This window comes from Maniola jurtina, chromosome W (genome assembly GCF_905333055.1).
Source record: "Maniola jurtina chromosome W, ilManJurt1.1, whole genome shotgun sequence".
Taxonomy (NCBI): domain Eukaryota; kingdom Metazoa; phylum Arthropoda; class Insecta; order Lepidoptera; family Nymphalidae; genus Maniola; species Maniola jurtina.
In genome coordinates this window covers 6,474,893-6,501,263 of record NC_060057.1, presented here as the reverse complement: position 1 = coordinate 6,501,263, position 26,371 = coordinate 6,474,893, and positions in this window count along the sequence as shown.

Below are 26,371 nucleotides of genomic sequence, written 5' to 3'. Positions count from 1 at the left end.
TTCGGGAAATTGAAAAAAATCGAAATACGGACTTTTCGCAAAATCCGAGTATGAGCGATTATGTGTTTTGATCATACAAATGACATTTGGGTCTTTTGGGTATTTTTATTTTTTTGGGTATTATGTACTACAAAGCATGGATGAGAGATATCAAGTGGATGTGGTCTACACAGACTTCGAAAAAGCATTCGACCGCGTAGATCACGTTATCCTACTTCAAAAACTAAGCGTGCTTGGAATAAATGGGAGCCTGCTCCGGTGGTTTACTTCATACATTAAAAAGCGTATGCAAGCAGTCGTGACGGGTAGTGCTAGAAGTAACTTCGTGATGATACCCTCAGGAGTACCCCAGGGGTCCATTTTAGGCCCTCTTTTATATAACGCCTATATATTTGACATTGGAAGCTGCTTCCAACATGCGCAATACCTAATGTTTGCGGACGATAAAAAAGTGTTTGTTAAAATACGTTCCATTGAAGATTGCCACAAGTTACAGCAAGACCTTAATGCTTTGACAGAATACTATGCGAGGAACAGAATCACAGTTAATGTTAAAAAGTGCCACCATATAACTCTGACTCGTAAAATTAATACACTTGAATTCGATTACAGAATCAATGGGACAAGTATACCCAAAGTGACCACCGTTAGAGATCTGGGTATCCAAATTGATGCAAAACTTTCAATGACTGACCATATCGATAATGTAGCTAATAGAGCCTACAAACAACTGGGTTTCATCAAACGGGTAACTCGGTATTTTAGTGATGTGGATTGCATTAAATCACTTTACTTTGCGTATGTCAGGAGTATTCTTGAATATGCGTGTAGTATTTGGTCGCCCCAATACATAATATATATCCAAAGGCTTGAAAGCATACAGAGGCAGTTTGTGAAATTCCTAGCTTTTAAAGATTTTAAAAAATTCAATAGTTATGAGGAAGCGTGTTCGTATTACAGTATCGACTCGCTAGAACAAAGAAGAGAACAGCTGGATATGCTATTACTGCAAGCTATTTTGACTGGCTCGATCGACTGTCCTAGCCTGTTGTCAGCCTTTTCATTTATTGCACAATCTCTACGAACACGCCACACGCGCCTTCTGTATGTTCCCAAATCCAACACAAATTATGGTCAAAATTCTATAATTCCGCGCCTGGCACGCACTTATAATAAGCAGTATGCTGAGTTCGACTTATTTCACCTGACAAAAAATAAATTAAAAAAGGAATTCCATCTTCGCAAAAAAAAAAAAAAAAAATAGTTAACAACTAAACATGCACACACTCACGCACAATCATATACACCACACGCACACACACACACACACACACACACACACACACACACACACGCACGCACACACACATACACACACACACACACACACACACACACACACACACACACACACACACACACACACACACACAGTTTTAATTTTTGTACTTCTCTTTGTTTTTATTGTTTTTCTTTATATTATTGTATACTCTGTTAAAATACTTGTCAATTAATTTTAAGAAGGTAATCTCATGTGGCCTTAAGTTTAACTTAGATTTATTATAATAATTATGTTGTATAACGCTGTTGATTACAATTGAATAATAAAAATAAAATAAAAAAAATAAAATTTTTGTCGCCGGAGACTGGCAACACTGGAATTTATCAAAGTAAAAGTGATTTTCGACACGGTCTTTTTCACGGTATCCCCTTTCGCGTGGGTGCGAGCGAGAGGAAAGATTGAAACGTCATCGGGCGCGGTATATCCTGTAGTTAATAGGAAAATTATGAAACCGTGTAAAATCTTTCTGTGAAACGAGTTGGCGGCCATTTTGTATTTTTTTTTATTTTTCGAAATTTTGACCACGTTTTTGAGGCAGTTGGCAACATTTTGGAAAGTCGACATGTATCAATCGATTCTGTGACTCAACCAGCAGTATCGAAATATGTACACAGTGTTGCCACATTTGGGGAGATTTTCGAGATTTTCCCCAAAAACTCCTCCTGTAAAATTTTGTATGAAATTTTTTTTTTCACTGATGGTTTCGTATAGGAAACAAAAAAAAAATCGAGGAAAAATTTGGAAATAGCTGATGATCGAGGATGTCGGAGACGGGTGAAGGGTCCGCTCAAGGTATTGAAGATAGGTGGGGGGTGCTCGACCAAATGTCATTCATGACATCATCCAATTGCCAAAAAGCTGAAAAAAAATTCAAAATGGCGAAGAAAAGATGGCCGCCATACAAATTTCGCCGGCGTCCAGCTCGGAGGGTATAAAAGATGGAGGTGTGGTTTCTCGGCAAAAGAGGATCAGGATCCAAAGGTCTAATCGATGAATAGAAAAAAAATTCAAAATGGCGGAATTTATTTTCCCATACATTTTGTATGGCGAATATTGAATGTCTCATTCTCCTAGAAAGAGACGGAAAACGATACGATAATGTAGGGGAGATATGTTTTGAAGCGCGATATGAGTAGGGAAAAATTATGACATTTCAGAAAAACAAGATGGCGGCCTATATGATTTTTGCAACTCTTTTGTTTTCCAACTGATTTCGTTGAAACTCGCAATCTTTGAAGAATGTACTAAACGATTAATAGAAAAAGTGGAAAATTTTGGAAAAACAAGATGGCCGCCGTACAAATTTCGTCGGTATCTATCTCGGAGGCTATAAAAGATGGAAGAATGGTTTCTTGGCAAAAGATGATCAGGGTCCGAAGGTCTACTCGGTGGAACAAACTCTGCATGCTCGCGGACCACTTTAGTGGTCCGCGCACCCACGCACCCTACTTTATTACCCTCAACTACCCCGTTTTTACAAAAAATGATATGGATGTCGTTTTCAGAGTTTTCCAGGGGCTGATTTTGATAACGACATTTATTTTGAAATCCAAGATGGCGGACATGCCTTTTTTAAGAAAAAAATCGATATGGGTGTCGTTTTATGGTGTTTTCGCGGTGAATTTTGCATCTTAATAACTCGATTCGGTTTAATACAATAAAGCTTAACATTACCACGTCACGCGAGCTGCTTTAGCAGCTCGCGCACCGAGCAAAACACTAGTTATTATACTATATATAGCTCGATTACCACTCACTCACTCACTGACTCATTGACATAATTGTTCTCCTAGAAAGAGAAGGAAAATGATATAGTGATGTAGGAGAGTTGTGTTCGGTTTCGGGAACCCTCTGGGGAAAAATTATGACATTTCAGAAAAACAAGATGGCGGCCGAGGTGATTTTTGCAGCTCTTTTGTATTCCAACCGATTTCGTTGAGTTTTGCAAACTTTGAAGAAAGTTGTAAACGGTTAACAGAAAATGGAGAAAAAATTGGGAAAACAAGATGGCGGCCGAGCCGGAGCGTTTTCAAAATTTTCATTTTTCGACCCCGAACCGCGGCGCCACAGATCCCAAACGGGGTAGTCGTGGATAATTATTTTTTCTGGTTTCGCCCCCGACTATCCTGTATTTTGACAGAACGAGAGTGGTTTTTCAAAATTCAAGATGGCGGCTGTCATGGCGGCCGTTTTGTTCGAGGTACGAAAAAATGCAATTTTAAAAGTTAAATATCTCAAAGTTGGCAACATCGGAGTGATTCGGTTCCTATGAAGCGATTGTACGTATGGACTCGAGGTATAGATCGGTGGGAAAAAATTACCCCATTTTTCGGGAAATTTCAAGATTTTCGGGAAATTATAAAAAATCGAAATACGCACTTTTAGCAAAATCCGAGTATGAGCGATTACGTGTTTTGCTCGTACAAATGACATTTGGGTATTTTTGTCGCCGGAGACTGGCAACACTGGAATTTATCAAAGAAAAAGTGATTTTCGACATGGTCTTTTTTCAGGGACGATCATTTCGCGTGGGTGCGAGCGAGAGGAGAGATTGAAACGTCATCGGGAGCGGTATATCCTGTAGTTAATAGGAAAGTTTTTAAAATTACCTAATTTGCTTCTGCAAAAAGAGTTGGTGGCCATTTTGTATTTTCTTCAAATTTTCCGAAATTTTGATCACGTTTTTGAGGCAGTTGGCAACATTTTGGAAAGTCGACATGTATCAATCGATTGTGTGACTCAACCAGCAGTATCGAAATATGTAAACAGTGTTGCCACATTTGGGGAGATTTTCGAGATTCTCCCCAAAAACTCCTCCTGTAAAATTTTGTATGAAAATATTTTTTTTCACTGATGGTTTCGTATAGAAAACAAAAAAAAAATCGAGGAAAAATTTGGAAATAGCTGATGATCGAGGATGTCGGAGACGGGTGAAGGGTCCGCTCAAGGTATTGCAGATAGGTGGGGGGTGCTCGACCAAATGTCATTCATGACGTCATCCAATTGCCAAAAAGCTGAAAAAAAATTCAAAATGGCGAAGAAAAGATGGCCGCCATACAAATTTCGCCGGTGTCCAGCTCGGAGGGTATAAAAGATGGAAGTGTGGTTTCTTGGCAAGAGATGATCAGGGTCCGAAGGTCTACTCGATGAATAGAAAAAAAAATCAAAATGGCGGAATTTTTTTCCCATACATTTTGTATGGCGAATATTGAATGTCTCATTCTCCTAGAAAGAGACGGAAAACGATACGATAATGTAGGGGAGATGTGTTCGGGTGGGGGAGGCGAGTAGGGAAAAATTATGACATTTCAGAAAAACAAGATGGCGACCGACGTGATTTTTGCAACTCTTTTGTTTTCCAACCGATTTCGTTGAAACTCGCAATCTTTGAAGAATGTAGTAAACGATTAATAGAAAAAGTGGAAAATTTTGAAAAAACAAGATGGCCGCCATACAAATTTCGTCGGTGTCTATCTCGGAGGCTATAAAAGATGGAAGAGTGGTTTCGTGGCAAAAGATGATCAGGGTCCGAAAGTCTACTCGGTGGAACAAACTCTGCATGCTCGCGGACCACTTTAGTGGTCCGCGCACCCACGCACCCTACTTTATTAACCTCAACTACCCCGTTTTTACAAAAAATGATATGGATGTCGTTTTCAGAGTTTTCCAGGGTGCTCATTTTGATAACGTCATTTATTTTGAAATCCAAGATGGCGGGCGTGCACTTTAAAAAAAAAATTGATATAGGTGTCGTTTTATGGGGTTTTCGGGGTAATTTGTGTATCTTAATTAAAAAAATCGGTTTAATACAACTTATAAACCTAACTACGTCACGCGAGCTGCTTTAGCAGCTCGCGCACCGAGCAAAACACTAGTTATTATACTATATATAGCTCGATTACCACTCACTGACTGACTGACTCATTGACATAATTGTTCTCCTAGAAAGAGACGGAAAATGATATAATGATGTAGGGGAGTTGTGTTCGGTTTCGGGAACCCTCTGGGGAAAAATTATGACAATTCGGAAAAACAAGATGGCGGCCGACGTGATTTTTGCAGCTCCTTTGTTTTTTTAGGGACTCCGTTCAAATTCGTAACTATTAAAGAATGTAGTAAACGATTAATGGGAAATGTCAAAAAAATTGGAAAAACAAGATGGCGGCCGAGTCGTAGCGTTTCAAAATTTTTGATTTTTCGCCCCTGAACCGCGGCGCCACAGATCCGAGACGGGGTAGTCGAGGATAACTATTTTTTCGTGTTTCGCCCACGATTATCCTGTATTTTGACAGAATGGGAGTGGTTTTAAAAAATTCAAAATGGCGGCTGTCATGGCGGCTGTTTTGTTCGAGGTACGAAAAAACGCAATTTTAAAAGTTAAATATCTCAAAGTTGGCAACATCGGAGCGATTCGGCTTCTATGAAGCGGTTGTACGTATAGACTCGAGGTATAGATCGGTGGGAAAAAATTACCCCATTTTTTGGGGAAATTTCAAGATTTTCGGGAAATTGTAAAAAATCAAAATACGCACTTTTAGCAAAATCCGAGTATGAGGGATTACGTGTTTTGCTCGTACAAATGACATTTGGGTATTTTTGTCACCGAAGACTGGCAACACTGGAATTTATCAAAGAAAAAGTGATTTTTGGCATGGTCTTTTTCACGGTATCCCCTTTCGCGTGGGTGCGAGCGAGAGGAAAGATTGAAACGTCATCGGGAGCGGTATATCCTGTAGTTAATAGGAAAATTATGAAACCGTGTAAAATCTTTCTGTGAAACGAGTTGGCGGCCATTTTGTATTTTCTTCAAATTTTCCGAAATTTTGATCACGTTTTTGAGGCAGTTGGCAACATTTTGGAAAGTCGACATGTATCAATCGATTGTGTGACTCAACCAGCAGTATCGAAATATGTAAACAGTGTTGCCACATTTGGGGAGATTTTCGAGATTTTCCTCAAAAACTCCTCCTGTAAAATTTTGTATGAATTTTTTTTTTCACTGATGGTTTCGTATAGAAAACAAAAAAAAAATCGAGGAAAAATTTGGAAATAGCTGATGATCGAGGATGTCGGAGACGGGTGAAGGGTCCGCTCAAGGTATTGAAGATAGGTGGGGGGTGCTCGACCAAATGTCATTCATGACATCATCCAATTGCCAAAAAGCTGAAAAAAAATTCAAAATGGCGAAGAAAAGATGGCCGCCATACAAATTTCGCCGGCGTCCAGCTCGGAGGGTATAAAAGATGGAGGTGCGGTTTCGTGGAAAAAGAGGATCAGGATCCAAAGGTCTACTCGATGAATAGAAAAAAAATTCAAAATGGCGGAATTTCTTTTCCCATACATTTTGTATGGCGAATATCGAATGTCTCATTCTCCTAGAAAGAGACAGAAAACGATACAATAATGTAGGGGAGATGTGTTCGGGTGGGGGAGGCAAGTAGGGAAAAATTATGACATTTCAGAAAAACAAGATGGCGGCCTATATGATTTTTGCAACTCTTTTGTTTTCCAACCGATTTCGTTGAAACTCGCAATCTTTAAAGAATGTAGGAAACGATTAATAGAAAAAGTGGAAAATTTTGGAAAAACAAGATGGCCGCCGTACAAATTTTGTCGGTGTCTATCTCGGAGGCTATAAAAGATGGAAGAGTGGTTTCTTGGCAAAAGATGATCAGGGTCCGAAGGTCTACTCGGTGGAACAAACTCTGCATGCTCACGGACCACTTTAGTGGTCCGCGCACCCACGCACCCTACTTTATTAACCTCAACTACCCCGTTTTTACAACAAATGATATGGATGTCGTTTTCAGAGTTTTCCAGGGTGCTGATTTTGATAACGACATTTATTTTGAAATCCAAGATGGCAGACATGCATTTTTTAAGAAAAAATCGATATGGGTGTCGTTTTACGGGTTTTTCGGGGTGAATTGTGCATCTTAATAAATAAATTCAACCGAACCACGTCACGCGAGCTGCTTTAGCAGCTCGCGCACCGAGCGAAACACTAGTTATACTATATATAGCTCGATTACCACTCACTGACTGACTGACTCATTGACATAATTGTTCTCCTAGAAAGAGACGGAAAATGATATAATGATGTAGGGGAGTTGTGTTCGGTTTTGGGAATCCTCTGGGGAAAAATTATGACAATTCGGAAAAACAAGATGGCGGCCGACGTGATTTTTGCAGCTCCTTTGTTTTTTTAGGGACTCCGTTCAAATTCGTAACTATTAAAGAATGTAGTAAACGATTAATGGGAAATGTCGAAAAAATTGGAAAAACAAGATGGCGGCCGAGTCGTAGCGTTTCAAAATTTTTGATTTTTCGACCCCGAACCGCGGCGCCACAGATCCGAGACGGGGTAGTCGAGGATAACTATTTTTTCGTGTTTCGCCCACGATTATCCTGTATTTTGACAGAATGGGAGTGGTTTTAAAAAATTCAAAATGGCGGCTGTCATGGCGGCTGTTTTGTTCGAGGTATGAAAAAACGCAATTTTAAAAGTTAAATATCTCAAAGTTGGCAACATCGGAGCGATTCGGCTTCTATGAAGCGGTTGTACGTATAGACTCGAGGTATAGATCGGTGGGAAAAAATTACCCCATTTTTTGGGAAATTTCAAGATTCTCGGGAAATTATAAAAAATTGAAATACGAACTTTTAGCAAAATCCGAGTATGAGCGATTACGTGTTTTGCTCGTACAAATGACATTTGGGTATTTTTGTCGCCGGAGACTGGCAATACTGGAATTTATCAAAGAAAAAGTGATTTTTGGCATGGTCTTTTTCACGGTATCCCCTTTCGCGTGGGTGCGAGCGAGAGGAAAGATTGAAACGTCATCGGGAGCGGTATATCCCGTAGTTAATAGGAAAATTATGAAACCGTGTAAAATCTTTCTGTGAAACGAGTTGGCGGCCATTTTGTATTTTCTTCAAATTTTCCGAAATTTTGATCACGTTTTTGAGGCAGTTGGCAACATTTTGGAAAGTCGACATGTATCAATCGATTGTGTGACTCAACCAGCAGTATCGAAATATGTAAACAGTGTTGCCACATTTGGGGAGATTTTCGAGATTTTCCCCAAAAACTCCTCCTGTAAAATTTTGTATGAATTTTTTTTTTTTCACTGATGGTTTCGTATAGAAAACAAAAAAAAAATCGAGGAAAAATTTGGAAATAGCTGATGATCGAGGATGTCGGAGACGGGTGAAGGGTCCGCTCAAGGTATTGAAGATAGGTGGGGGGTGCTCGACCAAATGTCATTCATGACATCATCCAATTGCCAAAAAGCTGAAAAAAAATTCAAAATGGCGAAGAAAAGATGGCCGCCATACAAATTTCGCCGGCGTCCAGCTCGGAGGGTATAAAAGATGGAGGTGCGGTTTCGTGGAAAAAGAGGATCAGGATCCAAAGGTCTACTCGATGAATAGAAAAAAAATTCAAAATGGCGGAATTTCTTTTCCCATACATTTTGTATGGCGAATATCGAATGTCTCATTCTCCTAGAAAGAGACAGAAAACGATACAATAATGTAGGGGAGATGTGTTCGGGTGGGGGAGGCAAGTAGGGAAAAATTATGACATTTCAGAAAAACAAGATGGCGGCCTATATGATTTTTGCAACTCTTTTGTTTTCCAACCGATTTCGTTGAAACTCGCAATCTTTAAAGAATGTAGGAAACGATTAATAGAAAAAGTGGAAAATTTTGGAAAAACAAGATGGCCGCCGTACAAATTTTGTCGGTGTCTATCTCGCAGGCTATAAAAGATGGAAGAGTGGTTTCTTGGCAAAAGATGATCAGGGTCCGAAGGTCTACTCGGTGGAACAAACTCTGCATGCTCACGGACCACTTTAGCACCCACGCACCCTACTTTATTAACCTCAACTACCCCGTTTTTACAAAAAATGATATGGATGTCATTTTCAGAGTTTTCCAGGGTGCTGATTTTGATAACGACATTTATTTTGAAATCCAAGATGGCAGACATGCATTTTTTAAGAAAAAATCGATATGGGTGTCGTTTTACGGGTTTTTCGGGGTGAATAGTGCATCTTAATAAATAAATTCAACCGAACCACGTCACGCGAGCTGCTTTAGCAGCTCGCGCACCGAGCGAAACACTAGTTATTATACTATATATAGCTCAATTACCACTCACTCACTCATTGACATAATTGTTCTCCTAGAAAGAGACGGAAAATGATATAATGATGTAGGGGAGTTGTGTTCGGTTTCGGGAACCTTCTGGGGAAAAATTATGACATTTCGGAAAAACAAGATGGCGGCCGACGTAATTTTTGCAGCTCCTTTGTTTTTTAAGGGACTCCGTTCAAACTCACAACTATTAAAGAATGTAGTAAACGGTTACCAGAAAATGTGAAAAAAATTGGAAAAACAAAATGGCGGCCGAGCCGTAGCGTTTTGAAAATTTTGATTTTTCGACCCCGAACCGCGGCGCCACAGATCCGAAACGGGGTAGTCGAGGATAACTATTTTTTCGTGTTTCGCCCACGATTATCCTGTATTTTGACAGAACGGGAGTGGTTTTAAAAAATTCAAGATGGCGGCTGTCATGGCGGCCGTTTTGTTCGAGGTACGAAAAAACGCAATTTTAAAAGTTAAATATCTCAAAGTTGGCAACATCGGAGCGATTCGGCTTCTATGAAGCGGTTGTACGTATAGACTCGAGGTATAGATCGGTGGGAAAAAATTACCCCATTTTTAGGGAAATTTCAAGATTTTCGGGAAATTGTAAAAAATCGAAATACGCACTTTTAGCAAAATCCGAGTATGAGTGATTACGTGTTTTGCTCGTACAAATGACATTTGGGTATTTTTGTCACCGGAGACTGGCATCACTGGAATTTATCAAAGTAAAAGTGATTTTCGACACGGTCTTTTTCACGGTATCCCCTTTCGCGTGGGTGCAAGCGAGAGGAAAGATTGAAACGTCATCGGGCGCGGTATATCCTGTAGTTAATAGGAAAATTATGAAACCGTGTAAAATCTTTCTGTGAAACGAGTTGGCGGCCATTTTGTATTTTTTTTTATTTTTCGAAATTTTGACCACGTTTTTGAGGCAGTTGGCAACATTTTGGAAAGTCGACATATATCAATCGATTGTGTGACTCAACCGGCAGTATCGAAATATGTAAACAGTGTTGCCACATTTGGGGAGATTTTCGAGATTTTCCCCAAAAACTCCTCCTGTAAAATTTTGTATGAAATTATTTTTTTTCACTGATGGTTTCGTATAGAAAACAAAAAAAAAATCGAGGAAAAATTTGGAAATAGCTGATGATCGAGGATGTCGGAGACGGGTGAAGGGTCCGCTCAAGGTATTGCAGATAGGTGGGGGGTGCTCGACCAAATGTCATTCATGACGTCATCCAATTGCCAAAAAGCTGAAAAAAAATTCAAAATGGCGAAGAAAAGATGGCCGCCATACAAATTTCGCCGGTGTCCAGCTCGGAGGGTATAAAAGATGGAGGTGCGGTTTCTTGGCAAAAGGTGATCAGGATCCGAAGGTCTACTCGATGAATAGAAAAAAAATTCAAAATGGCGGATTTTTTTTTCCCATACATTTTGTATGGCGAATATTGAATGTCTCATTCTCCTAGAAAGAGACGGAAAACGATACGATAATGTAGGGGAGATGTGTTCGGGTGGGGGAGGCGAGTAGGGAAAAATTATGACATTTCAGAAAAACAAGATGGCGACCGACGTGATTTTTGCAACTCTTTTGTTTTCCAACCGATTTCGTTGAAACTCACAATCTTTGAAGAATGTAGTAAACGATTAATAGAAAACGTGGAAAATTTTGAAAAAACAAGATGGCCGCCGTACAAATTTCGTCGGTGTCTATCTCGGAGGCTATAAAAGATGGAAGACTGGTTTCTCGGCAAAAGATGATCAGGATCCGAAGGTCTACTCGGTGGAACAAACTCTGCATGCTCGCGGACCACTTTAGTGGTCCGCGCACCCACGCACCCTACTTTATTAACCTCAACTACCCCGTTTTTATAAAAAATGATATGGATGTCGTTTTCAGAGTTTCCCAGGGTGCTGATTTTGATAACGACATTTATTTTGAAATCCAAGATGGCGGTCATGCATTTTTTAAGAAAAAAATCGATGTGGGTGTCGTTTTATTGTGTTTTCGCGGTTAATTTTGTATCTTAATAAACACTATCGTTTTAATACTTGTCAACCCAACCACGTCACGCGAGCTGCTTTAGCAGCTCGCGCACCGAGCAAAACACTAGTTATTATACTATATATAGCTCGATTACCACTGACTCACTGACTCATTGACATAATTGTTCTCCTAGAAAGAGACGGAAAATGATATAATGATGTAGGGGAAATGTGTTCGGATGCGGGATTCGACTGGGGAAAAATTATGACATTTCAGAAAAACAAGATGGCGGCCGACGTGATTTTTGCAGCTCCGTTGTTTTCCAACCGATTTCGTTGAATTTTGCAAACTTTGAAGAAAGTAGTAAACGGTTAATAGAAAATGTAGAAAAAATTGGAAAAACAAGATGGCGGCCGAGCCGCAGCGTTTTGAAAATTTTGATTTTTCGACCCCGAACCGCGGCGCCACAGATCCGAAACGCGAAATCGAAAATAATAATTGTTTTCTTGTTTTGCTTACAATGATCCTGAATTTTGACAGAACGGGAGTGATTTTTAAAAATTCAAGATGGCGGCTGTCATGGCGGCCGTTAAGTTAGAGGTACGAAAAAACGCAATTTTAAAAGTTAAATATCTCAAAGTTGGCAACATCGGAGCGATTCGGCTTCTATGAAGCGATTGTACGTATAGACTCGAGGTATAGATCGGTGGGAAAAAATTACCCCATTTTTAGGGAAATTTCAAGATTTTCGGGAAATTGTAAAAAATCGAAATACGGACTTTGTGCAAAATCAGAGTATGAGCGATTATGTGTTTTGCTCGTACAAATGACATTTGGGTATTTTTGTCGCTGGAGACTGGCAACACTGGAATTTATAAAAAAAAAAGTGATTTTCGACACGGTCTTTTTCACGGTATCCCCTTTCGTGTTGGTGCGAGTGAGAGGAAAGATTGAAACGTCATCGGGCGCGGTATATCCTGTAGTTAATAGGAAAATTATGAAACCGTGTAAAATCTTCCTGTGAAACGAGTTGACGGCCATTTTGTATTTTTTTTTATTTTTCGAAATTTTGACCACGTTTTTGAGGCAGTTGGCAACATTTTGGAAAGTCGAGATGTATCAATTGATTGTGTGACTCAACCAGCAGTATCGAATTATGTAAACAGTGCTGCCACATTTGGGGAGATTTTCGAGATTTTCCCCAAAAACTCCTCCTGTAAAATTTTGTATGAAAATTTTTTTTTTCACTGATGGTTTCGTATAGAAAACAAAAAAAAAATCGAGGAAAAATTTGGAAATAGCTGATGATCGAGGATGTCGGAGACGGGTGAAGGGTCCGCTCAAGGTATTGAAGATAGGTGGGGGGTGCTCGACCAAATGTCATTCATGACATCATCCAATTGCCAAAAAGCTGAAAAAAAATTCAAAATGGCGAAGAAAAGATGGCCGCCATACAAATTTCGCCGGCGTCCAGCTCGGAGGGTATAAAAGATAGAGGTGCGGTTTCTTGGCAAAAGAGGATCAGGATCCAAAGGTCTAATTGATGAATAGAAAAAAAATTCAAAATGGCGGAATTTATTTTCCCATACGTTTTGTATGGCGAATATTGAATGTCTCATTCTCCTAGAAAGAGACGGAAAACGATACGATAATGTAGGGGAGATGTGTTCGGGTGGGCGAGGCGAGTAGGGAAAAATTATGACATTTCAGAAAAACAAGATGGCGGCCTATATGATTTTTGTGACTCTTTTGTTTTCCAACCGATTTCATTGAAACTCGCAATCTTTGAAGAACGTAGTAAACGATTAATAGAAAAAGTGGAAAATTTTGGAAAAACAAGATGGCCGCCGTACAAATTTCGTCGGTGTCTATCTCGGAGGCTATAAAAGATGGAAGAGTGGTTTCTTGGCAAAAGATGATCAGGGTCCGGAGGTCTACTCAATGGAACAAACTCTGCATGCTCGCGGACCACTTTAGTGGTCCGCGCACCCACGCACCCTACTTTATTAACCTCAACTACCCGGTTTTTATAAAAAATGATATGGATGTCGTTTTCAGAGTTTCCCAGGGTGCTGATTTTGATAACGACATTTATTTTGAAATCCAAGATGGCGGTCATGCATTTTTTAAGAAAAAAATCGATATGGGTGTCGTTTTATGGTGTTTTTGGGGTGAATTTTGAATCTTAATAAATAAATTTGGTTTAGTATAATAAAGTTAACCCAACCACGTCACGCGAGCTGCTTTAGCAGCTCGCGCACCGAGCAAAACACTAGTTATACTATATATAGCTCGATTACCACTGACTCACTGACTGACTCATTGACATAATTGTTCTCCTAGAAAGAGACGGAAAATGATATAATGATGTAGGGGAATTGTGTTCGGTTTCGGAAACCCTCTGAGGAAAAATTATGACATTTTGGAAAAACAAGATGGCGGCCGAGGTGATTTTCACAGCTCCGTTGTATTTCAACCGATTTCGTTGAATTTTGCAATCTTTAAAGAAAGTAGTAAACGGTTAGTAGAAAATGTAGAAAAAATTGGAAAAACAAGATGGCGGCCGAGCCGCAGCGTTTTGAAAATTTTGATTTTTCGACCCCGAACCGCGGCGCCACAGATCCGAGACGGGGTAATCGAGGATAATATTTTTTTTTGGTTTGGCCCACGATTATCCTCTATTTTGACAAACTGGGAGTGATTTTTAAAAATTCAAGATGGCGGCTGTCGTGGCGGCCATTATGTTAGAGGTACGAAAAAACGCAATTTTAAAAGTTAAATATCTCAAAGTTGGCAACATCGGACCGTTTTTGTTTCCATGAAGCGATTGTACGTATAGGCTTGAGGTATAGATTGGAGGAAAAAAATTACCCCATTTTTAGGGAAATTTCAAGATTTTCGGGAAATTGTAAAAAATCGAAATACGGACTTTTCGCAAAATCCGAGTATGAGCGATTACGTGTTTTGATTGTACAAATGACATTTGGGTATTTTTGTCGCCGGAGACTGGCAACACTGGAATTTATCAAAGAAAAAGTGATTTTCGACGTGGTCTTTTTCACGGAATCCCCTTTCGCGTGGGTACGAGTGAGAGGAGAGATTGAAACGTCATCGGGAGCGGTATATCCTGTAGTTAATAGGAAAATTATGAAACCGTGTAAAATCTTTCTGTGACACGAGTTGGCGGCCATTTTGTATTTTTTTTAATTTTTCGAAATTTTGATCACGTTTTTGAGGCAGTTGGCAACATTTTGGAAAGTCAATATGTATGAATCGATTGTGTGTCTCGGCTGGCAGTATGGAGATATGCAACCGGTGTTGCCACTTTTGGGGAGATTTTCGAGATTCGAGACTAAGAAACTCCTGTAAAATTTTGTATGAAAATTTTTTTTTTCACTGACGGTTTCGTATAGAAACCAAAAAAAAAATCGAGGAAAAATTTGGAAATAGCTGATGATTGAGGATGTCGGAGACGGGTGGAGGGCCCGCTTAAGGTATGGAAGATAGGTGGGGGGTGCTCGAGCAAATGTCATTCATGACGTCATCCAATTGCCAAAAAGCTGAAAAAAAAATTCAAAATGGCGAAGAAAAGATGGCCGCCATACAAATTTCGCCAGTGTCCAGCTCGGAGGGTATAAAAGATGGAAGTGTGGTTTCGTGGCAAAAGAGGATCAGGATACAAAGGTCTACTCGATGGATAGAAAAAAAAATTCAAAATGGCGGAATTTATTTTTCCATACATTTTGTATGGCGTATATCGAATGTCTTATTCTCCTAGAAAGAGACAGAAAACGATACGATGATGTTCGGGAGATATGTTCGGGTGCAAGATGGAAGTCGGGAAAAATTATGACATTTCAGAAAAACAAGATGGCGGCCGACGTGATTTTTGTAACTCTTTTGTTTTCCAACCGATTTCGTTGAAACTCGCAATCTTTGAAGAATGTAGTAAACAATTAATAGAAAAAGTGGAAAATTTTGGAAAAACAAGATGTCCGCCGTACAAATTTCGTCGGTGTCTATCTCGGAGGCTATAAAAGATGGAAGAGTGGTTTCTTGGCAAAAGATGATCAGGGTCCGAAGGTCTACTTGGTGGAACAAACTCTGCATGCTCGCGAACCCTTTTAGTGGTCCGCGCACCCACGCACCCTACTTTATTAACCTCAACTACCCCGTTTTTACAAATTATAATATAGATGTTGTTTTCAGGGCTTTCCAGGGTACAATGCTGTATTGTAAAGTCGAAATCTCCTGAGGATGCTCCGGTGTCGGGGCGAAACGTGCGTCGAGAGTAGTGGAAAAGTCTTGTGTGGTGTTGCATGTGAGTGGTGGTGGCAGTGCTTGCTTGGGAACTTGGCTTTATTGCTTGGTTGGGAAGGTAAGCGGTGCTTAGCTTGTAACTGCATGTTTGACCATACAGATTTATCCTGTTGGCGGATTATAGCAAAATAATTTTTAACTGTTTCTTGCTAAACATGAACTTCCGCAAAGTAACGCCTGATTCTATCCAACGACATTTATTTCGAAATCCAAGATGGCGGACAAGCACTTTCTAAGAATCAAGTTGATATAGGTGTCGTTTTATGGGGTTTTCGGGGTAATTTGTGTATCTTAATAAAAAAAATCGGTTTAATACAATATAGTAAAACCTAACCACGTCACGCGAGCTGCTTTAGCAGCTCGCGCACCGAGCAAAACACTAGTTATTATTATACTATATATAGCTCGATTACCACTCACTCACTCACTCACTCATTGACATAATTGTTCTCCTAGAATGAGACGGAAAATGATATAGTGATGTAGGGGAGATGTGTTCGGATTCGGGAACCCTCTGGGGAAAAATTATGACATTTCAGAAAAACAAGATGGCGGCCGAGGTGATTTTTGCAGCTCCGTTGTTTTCCAACCGATTTTGTTTAAACTCGCAACTATTTAGGAAAGTAAAAAACAGTTAATAGAAAAGGTAGAGAAAATTGGAAAAACAAAATGGCGGCCGAGCTGGAGAGTTTTCAAAATTTTCATTTTTCGATCCCTAACCGCGGCGCCACTGATCCAAGACGGAGAAGTCGAGGATAATTATTTTTTCGTGTTTCGCCCACAATTATCCTGTATTTTGACAAAACGGGAGTGATTTTTAAAAATTCAAGATGGCGGCTGTCGTGGCGGCCGTTTTGTTAGAGGTACGAAAAAACGCAATTTTAAAAGTTAAATATCTGAAAGTTGGCAACATCGGAGCGATTCAGCTTCTATGTAGCGATTGTACGTATAGGCTCGAGGTATAGATTGGAGGAAAAAAATTACCCCATTTTTCGGGAAATTTCAAGATTTTCGGGAAACTGTAAAAAATCGAAATACGGACTTTTCGCAAAATCCGAGTATGAGCGATTACGTGTTTTGCTCGTACAAATGACATTTGGGTATTTTTGTCACCGGAGACTGGCAACACTGGAATTTATCAAAGTAAAAGTGATTTTCGACACGGTCTTTTTCACGGTATCCCCTTTCGCGTGGGTGCGAGCGAGAGGAAAGATTGAAACGTCATCGGGAGCGGTATATCCTGTAGTTAATAGGAAAATTATGAAACGGTGTAAAATTTTTCTGTGAAAGGAGTTGGCGGCCATTTTGTATTTTTTTTTACTTTTCGAAATTTTGATCACGTTTTTGAGGCAGTTGGCAACATTTTGGAAAGTCAGAATGTATGAATCGATTGTGTATCTCGGCTTGCAGTATGGAGATATGCAACCGGTGTTGCCACTTTTGGGGAGATTTTCGAGATTTTCAACTAGAAAACTCCTGTAAAATTTTGTATGAAAAATTTTTTTTTCACTGATGGTGTCGTATAGAAAACAAAAAGTTAGTAAGCCAAAATTATGGAGAGAGCTGATGATTGAGGGTTTCGGAGACGGGTGGAGGGCCCGCTTAAGGTATTGAAGATAGGTGGGGGGTGCTCGAGCAAATGTCATTCATGACGTCATCCAATTGCCAAAAAGCTGAAAAAAAATTCAAAATGGCGAAAAAAAGATGGCCGCCATACAAATTTCGCCGGCGTCCAGCTCGGAGGGTATAAAAGATGGAGGTGCGGTTTCTTGGCAAAAGAGGATCAGGATCCAAAGGTTTACTCGATGAATAGAAAAAAAATTCAAAATGGCGGAATTTAATTTTCCATACATTTTGTATGGCGAATATTGAATGCCTCATTCTCCTAGAAAGAGACAAGAAACGATACATTGATGTATGGGAGATATGTTCGGATGCGCGATATGAGTACGGAAAAATTATGACATTTTAAAAAAACAAGATGGCGGCCTATATGATTTTTGTAACTCTTTTGTTTTCCAACCGATTTCGTTGAAACTCACAATCTTTGAAGAAAGTACCAAACGATTAATAGAAAAAGTGGAAAATTTTGGAAAAACAAGATGGCCGCCGTACAAATTTCGTCGGTGTCTATCTCGGAGGCTATAAAAGATGGAAGAGTGGTTTCTTGGCAAAAGATGATCAGGGTCTGAAGGTCTACTCGGTGGAACAAACTCTGCATGCTCGCGGACCACTTTAGTGGTCCGCGCACTCACGCACCCTACTTTATTAACCTCAACAACCCCGTTTTTACAAAAAATGATATGGATGTCGTTTTCAGAGGTTTCCAGAGCGCTAATTTTGATAACAACATTTATTTTGAAATCCAAGATGGCGGGCGTGCACTTTTTAAGAAAAAAATTGATATAGGTGTCGTTTTATGGGGTTTTCGGGGTAATTAGTGTATCTTAATAAAAAAAATCGGTTTAATACAACTCATAAACCTAACTACGTCACGAGAGCTGCTTTAGCAGCTCGCGCACCGAGCAAAACACTAGTTATACTATATATAGCTCGATTACCACTGACTCACTCACTCATTGACATAATTGTTCTCCTAGAAGGAGACGGAAAATGATATAATGATGTAGGGGAGATGTGGTCGGATTCGGGAGTCCTCTGGGGAAAAATTATGACATTTCGGAAAAACAAGATGGCGGCCGACGTGATTTTTGCAGCTCCGTTGTTTTCCAACCGATTTCGTTGAATTTTACAATCTTTAAAGAAAGTAGTAAACGGTTAATAAAAAATGTGAAAAAAATTGGAAAAACAAGATGGCGGCTGAGATGTAGCGTTTTAAAAATTTTGAATTTTCGACCCCGAACCGCGGCGCCACAGATCCGAAACGGAAAATTGAAACTAATATTTTTTTTCTGGTTTCGTCTACGATTATCCCGTATTTTGACAGAATGGGAGTGGTTTTTCAAAATTCAAGATGGCGGCTGTCATGGCGGTCGTTTTGTTCGAAGTACGAAAAAACGCAATTTTAAAAGTTAAATATCTCAAAGCTGGCAACATCGGAGCGATTCGGCTTCTATGAAGCGGTTGTACGTATAGACTCGGGGTAAAGATCGAAGGGAAAAAGTTACCCCATTTTCAGGGAAATTTTGAGATTTTCGGGAAATTGTAAAAAATCGAAATACGCACTTTTAGCAAAATCCGAGTATGAGCGATTACGTGTTTTGCTCGTACAAATGACATTTGGGTATTTTTGTCACCGGAGACTGGCAACACTGGAATTTATCAAATTAAAAGTGATTTTCGACACGGTCTTTTTCACGGTATCCTCTTTCGCGTGGGTGCGAGCGAGAGGAAAGATTGAAACGTCATCGGGAGCGGTATATCCTGTAGTTAATAGGAAAATTATGAAACCATGTAAAATCTTTCTGTGAAACGAGTTGGCGGCCATTTTGTATTTTTTTAAATTTTTCGAAATTTTGATCACGTTTTTGACGCAGTTGGCAACATTTTGGAAAGTCGATATGTATGAATCGATTGTGTATCTCGGCTGGCAGTATGGAGATATGCAACCGGTGTTGCCACTTTTGGGGAGATTTTCGAGATTTTCAACTAATAAACTCCTGTAAAATTTTGTATGAAAAATTTTTTTTTTCACTGATGATGTCGTATAGAAAACAAGAAGTTAGTAAGCCAAAATTATGGAGAGAGCTGATGATTGAGGGTTTCGGAGACGGGTGGAGGGCCCGCTTAAGGTATTGAAGATAGGTGGGAGGTGCTCGAGCAAATGTCATTCATGACGTCATCCAATTGCCAAAAAGCTGAAAAAAAATTCAAAATGGCGAAAAAAAGATGGCCGCCATACAAATTTCGCCGGCGTCCAGCTCGGAGGGTATAAAAGATGGAGGTGCGGTTTCTTGGCATGAGATGATCAGGGTCCGAAGGTCTACTTGATGAATAGAAAAAAAATTCAAAATGGCGGAATTTATTTTCCCATAGAAAATGTATGGCGAATATTGAATGTCTCATTCTCCTAGAAAGAGACGGAAAACGATACATTGATGTATGGGAGATATGTTCGGATGCGCGATATGAGTACGGAAAAATTATGACATTTCAGAAAAACAAGATGGCGGCCTATATGATTTTTGCAACTCTTTTGTTTTCCAACCGATTTCGTTGAAACTCGCAATCTTTGAAGAAAGTAGTAAATGATTAATAGAAAAAGTGGAAAATTTTGGAAAAACAAGATGGCCGCCGTACAAATTTCGTCGGTGTCTATCTCGGAGGCTATAAAAGATGGAAGAGTGGTTTCTTGGCAAAATATGATCAGGATCCGGAGGTCTACTCAGTGAAACAAACTCTACATGCTCGCGGACCACTTTAGTGGTCCGCGCACCCACGCACCCTACTTTATTAACCTCAACTACCCCGTTTTTACAAAAAATGATATGGATGTCGTTTTCAGAGTTTTCCAGGGTGCTGATTTTGATAATGACATTCATTTTTAGATCCAAGCTGGCGGACATGCACTTTTTAAGAAAAAAATTGATATGGGTGTGGGTTTTATGTGTTTTTGTGGTGAATTGTGTATCTTAATAAATAAATTTGGTTAAATATAATAAAGTCAACATAACCACGTCACGCGAGCTGCTTTAGCAGCTCGCGCACCGAGCAAAACACTAGTTATTATACTATATATAGCTCGATTACCACTCACTGACTGACTGACTCATTGATACAATTGTTCTCCTAGAAAGAGACGGAAAATGATATAGTGATGTAAGGGAGATGACTGGGGAAAAATTATGACATTTCGGAAAAACAAGATGGCGGCTGACGTGATTTTTGCAGCTCTTTTGTTTTCCAACCGATTTTGTTTAAACTTGCAACTTTTTAGGAAAGTAGTAAACGGTTAATAGAAAAGGTAGAAAAAATTGGAACAACAAAATGGCGGCCGAGCTGGAGAGTTTTCAAAATTTTCATTTTTCGATCCCTAACCGCGGCGCCACTGATCCAAGACGGAGAAGTCGAGGATAATTATTTTTTCGTGTTTCGCCCACGATTATCCTGTATTTTGACAAAACGGGAGAGGTTTTTAAAAATTCAAGATGGCGGCTGTCATGGCGGTCGTTTTGTTCGAGGTACGAAAAAACGCAATTTTAAAATTCGAATATGTCAAAGTTGGCAACATCGGAGCCGTTCGGCTTCTATGAAGCGATTGTACGTATAAATTTGAGGTATAGATTGGTGGGGAAAAATTACCCCATTTTTCGGGAAATTTCAAGATTTTTGCGAAAATGTAAAAAATCGAAATACGGACTTTTTGCAAAATCCGAGTATGAGCGATTATGTGTTTTGCTCGTACAAATGACATTTGGGTATTTTTGTCGCCAAAGACTGGCAACACTGGAATTTATCAAAAAAAAAGTGATTTTCGACATTGTCTTTTTTCAGGGACGATCATTTCGCGTGGGTGCGAGCGAGAGGAGAGATTGAAACGTCATCGGGAGCGGTATATCCTGTAGGTATAGGAAAGTTGTAAAATTATCTAATTTGCTTCTGCAAAAAGAGTTGGTGGCCATTTTGGATTTTCTTCAAATTTTCCGAAATTTTGATCACGTTTTCGAGGCAGTTGGCAACATTTTGGAAAGTCGACATGTATCAATCGATTGTGTGACTCAACCAGCAGTATCGAAATATGTAAACAGTGTTGCCACATTTGGGGAGATTTTCGAGATTCTCCCCAAAAACTCCTCCTGTAAAATTTTGTATGAAATTTTTTTTTTCCACTGATGGTTTCGTATAGAAAACAAAAAAAAAATCGAGGAAAAATTTGGAAAGAGCTGATGATCGAGGATGTCGGAGACGGGTGAAGGGTCCGCTCAAGGTATTGAAGATAGGGGGGGGGGGGCTCGAGCAAATGTCATTCATGACGTCATCCAATTGCCAAAAAGCTGAAAAAAAATCAAAATGGCGAAGAAAAGATGGCCGCCATACAAATTTCGCCGGTGTCCAGCTCGGAGGGTATAAAAGATGAAAGTGTGGTTTCGTGGCAAGAGGTGATCAGGATCCGAAGGTCTACTCGAGGAATAGAAAAAAAATTCAAAATGGCGGAATTTATTTTCCCATACATTTTGTATGGCGAATATTGAATGTCTCATTCTCCTAGAAAGAGACAGAAAACGATACATTGATGTTTGGGAGAAATGTTCGGGTGCGGGATAGGAGTCGGGAAAAATCATGACATTTTTTTGCAAAACCATTTTTTTGCAAATGTTATAGCTTCCAAGATTACATTCATTATTTTTCTTACTTGCCCGGATAATACCGGTATAGCTGCCTCTTCTCGTGTTTTAATATTTTAATATACCTTAATTTTCATATTGCTAGTCTTTTTTTTTTTTTTTTTTTTTTTTTTTTTTTTTTTTTATTTAATTAATTATTTAATTAGAACGGACCTTTTAAGTCCAATTACACTAATTAAATTAAGTTACACAATAAAAATAAATTTGTCAAAGTAATTAGAATTTGTAAGTTACACAATAAAGTCAATAATAATCAAATATGTCAACTACAAATTTTCACAAAAGTGCAGGATCTGACCTATGAGGTCAGCCCATTTGTCAGCAAATATGTCACAGCGAGGGGACTCCTTCAGCAGCGCGTTCAGCGCTGCCAAAGTGCGCGGTATGGGAGACCTGGCGCGCGCTACCGTGCGACTAAACGGACTCACGAAAAACTTGCGGCGGCGGCGGAGGTAGCTATAATCAGTGGGTGCGTAAACGGAGCAGAGCTTGTTGTGCAGCTCAGAGCAGTCAGTCACACCCCTAAGAATTTTGCAAATTGTACCAATTTGATCGCACTCTCGTCGGGTTTTAAGCGAGTTGAAACCCAAGTGCCCTTGGAGAAATTTTGTGGGGTACATAAATGGGTAATACCCGTACAATCTCTTATATAAATACCTTAGAAAGGCTTTTTGGACCTTTTCAAGAAGCAAGATGTAAGTGCTTTCGTATGGATTCCAAATACAGGCGCTGGTTTCTAGCTTGGCACGAACCAAAGCATCAAATACTAGTTTTATCGTGTGACAATTTTGAAAATCTCGAGTATTTCGCAAAACAAATCCCAACCGTTTGAATGATTCGGAGGCGAGTGTAGAAATATGGTCATGGAATGTAAGTTTATGGTCAAATATTACTCCTAGGTCCTTTATATTAGTTTGTCTGGGCAACTGAACCCCGTTCATATTATAAGGGAAGTAAACTGGACACCTCTTGCGTCCAAAAGTCATAGCCGAACATTTATCGGTGTTGAACTCCATTCTGTTTTCGTTACTCCATTTGATGACAGCATCAATATCATTCTGAAGTTCAACACATTCAGCCTCAGATTTTATTTCCATAAACAATTTCAGGTCATCAGCGTATAGCAAACACTTGGCCCTTTCAAGCACTGATGGTAGGTCATTGATCATTATCAGGAAAAGGAGAGGGCCAAGAATCGAGCCTTGACTGACGCCTGAACGAGTGTGGTAGGATTTGGATTCATACAAGCCAAGCCGCACAAATTGTTTCCGGTCTTGAAGATAATTTGCCATAAGTTGTAAGAGGTTGGGAGCGAAGCCAATCTTACTCAACTTGGATAATAATATATCATTGTTGACCCTGTCGAACGCTTTCCGAAAGTCAAAGTAAAGGACATCCACTTGTCCGCCACGATCTAAGCATTCGGAAATGTAGTCGACCAATGTCAATAGGTTACTATTAACCGATCGCTTGCTCCTAAAGCCGTGCTGTTCGTCAGAGAGAAACACATTGACCTGCTTATAAATTATTTCATGTAGTATGCTCTCAAAAACTTTAGCCGGTGTAGACAGGATAGCTATAGGGCGGAAATCCTCAACAGCTACGGTATTACCAGTTTTAGGAATAGGCGTAACTCTTGACAGCTTCCATTGTGATGGGTAAGTACCAGATTTCAGAGATAGGTTAAATATATGGAAGAGGGGGAGTACAAAATAACTGGACTTCTTGAGTATAGACGGTGGAATTTCGTCCGGGCCTACAGAGCTATTAGGCTTCAACTTAGTAATACCACGCTTTACTTGCTGTGGAGAAAAATTCTGTACACATATCATATTACTGTTGCGGCTGTTATCAGAGCTATTCGCCTCCGAAGCATTCAGTGCTGGAACTTCGGGGAGAAATACGCTTGAGAAAAAGTTTGCAAAAGCTTCGGCTGCTTTGGTTCCCACCAGGCGCTCACCATTGGAATCCACTGCAGGTTCGAAACCACCTTTAGATCGCAGACCCGAGACGCCCAAGTAACACAAAAGTGCTGCATATCAACTGAATCACTGTCCACGTTGGAAACTTTAGCTCCAAAACATGCTATATTAAAGCTGAATAATATCTGAATAATAGCATCCTCAGAAGATATAACTCTGATTTGGGCACAAATTAAACAGCAACTAGCTGATTAACTTCGTTATAATAGCATTTAATAAGCATTAATAAAGGTAACATTCGCCCCAAGAGCTGAACATTGGCTGATAAAGAGAGTGTGTGTTACCTATTGTGCAGCTCAAACAACAAATAAGCACCCTTTTTACGCTTTTAAGCAGTTAAAAGAGCACGAGCGGCGAAATTGTGAATAAATATTACTCCATATATTCTATAACATAACACTATCTCGATAATATTCTGCAGCAGTGTTATATTTGTGCACAAATATCATCACCATCATACAATGTGACATGTGTTGTGTACTTAACTGAAGTGCAAAAAGTTAATTCATTTCCGGTAAGTAAAACTTGATCTTATTTGTTACTAGTGCCTGAAATTTGATGGGGAAAGCAAGTTTATTGTCAAATACATATACTTTTAGACCAAAATTTTCACGCGCCCTCGTAATATAACTGTTTCCTTGGAAATCTTATTATAAAATGGATTGTAATAATATAAAAATGCCAGCAATTTTTTTGAATTAGACGATAAGCTTTTTACGTATAACTAATTAAAAATCTTTTTCAAATCCAATAGATATTTTCATAGACAAAATAAGAATAAATAGTAAATAAATAATAAATATTGTAATTTAGAACATAGAAAATGGTGGGCAAGCAATGTGAACCGTAATAATGCCAAATAAATGCTTTAAGGGCTATAATAAGGTGCTAGGGATATATTAATCAGCAAAAGGCTGATACGAGTAGTTCTTGTGTCTAATAAGTCAGCCATAGATTGATGTACAGCTGAATAGTTGGTAACATTACGCAAATACTTTATACCCAATGAACAGCTGTATAATCTGTCAAGAGTTAGCTATTAGGGGTCCGTGGTGAAAGTTTTTCATGAGCGAATAAGTCAGTACTTATTAATTTATTTATTTCGTTCTTTTATCTTTAGTTTATAATACTTATTATAACTTTATTTCTCAGGGTAATTCCCAAGGGGACTTATTCGACATTTGCACTTCAAGTGCAAATGTATTCTGCTCTCAGCAAGAGCAACAAGCAGCAGAGCAGCTGGCACAAGTGATCAGCTCGAAAACCATGAAGACTCTGATGGCTAATCAAGCTTTAATTTTAGATAAATAAATACCATTTTTAAGCTATTTGTCCATTTCAATTTTCCTTTTCAGTTTGCCTATTCCGAAATAAATGCCAGTAACAAAAGTCTGCAAAAAGGATTCTTAAAAACGTTGCAAAGTATAGGCCAAAACTCGTTTTTAGAACTCTTAAAGATTGGCCAATCGTATTTCACTAATTCTTATTCTTTTTTCTACATTTTTTTACAACAACCCTATTATTTACTAGGGTTCCGTACCTCAATAGGAAAAACGAACCCTTATAGGATCACTTTGTTGTCTGTCTGTCCATCTGTCTGTCTGTCCATCTGTCATGTCAGTCAAGAAACCCTATAGGGTGCTTTCTATTGACCTAGAACCATGAAATTTGGCAGGTACGAAGGTCTTATAGCACAAATAAAATGTGTTCTAAAACAAACAATTACTTACCTAGTAGATATTTTAAATTTACAAAGTAAGATAACTATACCAAGTGGGATATCATATAAAAGGGGTTTATCTGTACATTCTGAAACAAATTTTTATTTATTTTTAAGCATAATAGTTTTTGATTTACTGTGCAAAATGTAGAAAAATATACCCAAGTATGGAACCCTTGGTGCGCGAGTCTGACTCGCACTTGGCCGGTTTTTATAACGCTGATAATATAAATGATATACAAGTACGGTGAGGCGCTGAAAAAGAACTTTTCAGGATCTTAAATAACTCCATGAGCTGATTAAATGCCTACGGGAATACAATTATTCAGCCCAAATAAGGACAAAGGGTTACAAGTAAATAGCTTTATACCTGCTTGCTGTAATTTAACACCATATACGTCCACCCAAAGGAATCATGTGGGCTAGATAAGTGCAGTTATGAGAGTGCGTATATCAGCTGATTAAAACTGTGAAAGTTCAACTATATGCAGCTTGAAGCGTTAATTGAATTCACGGAGTAACTGATAGCTTTATAATAATTCACATATGTTCAGTTAA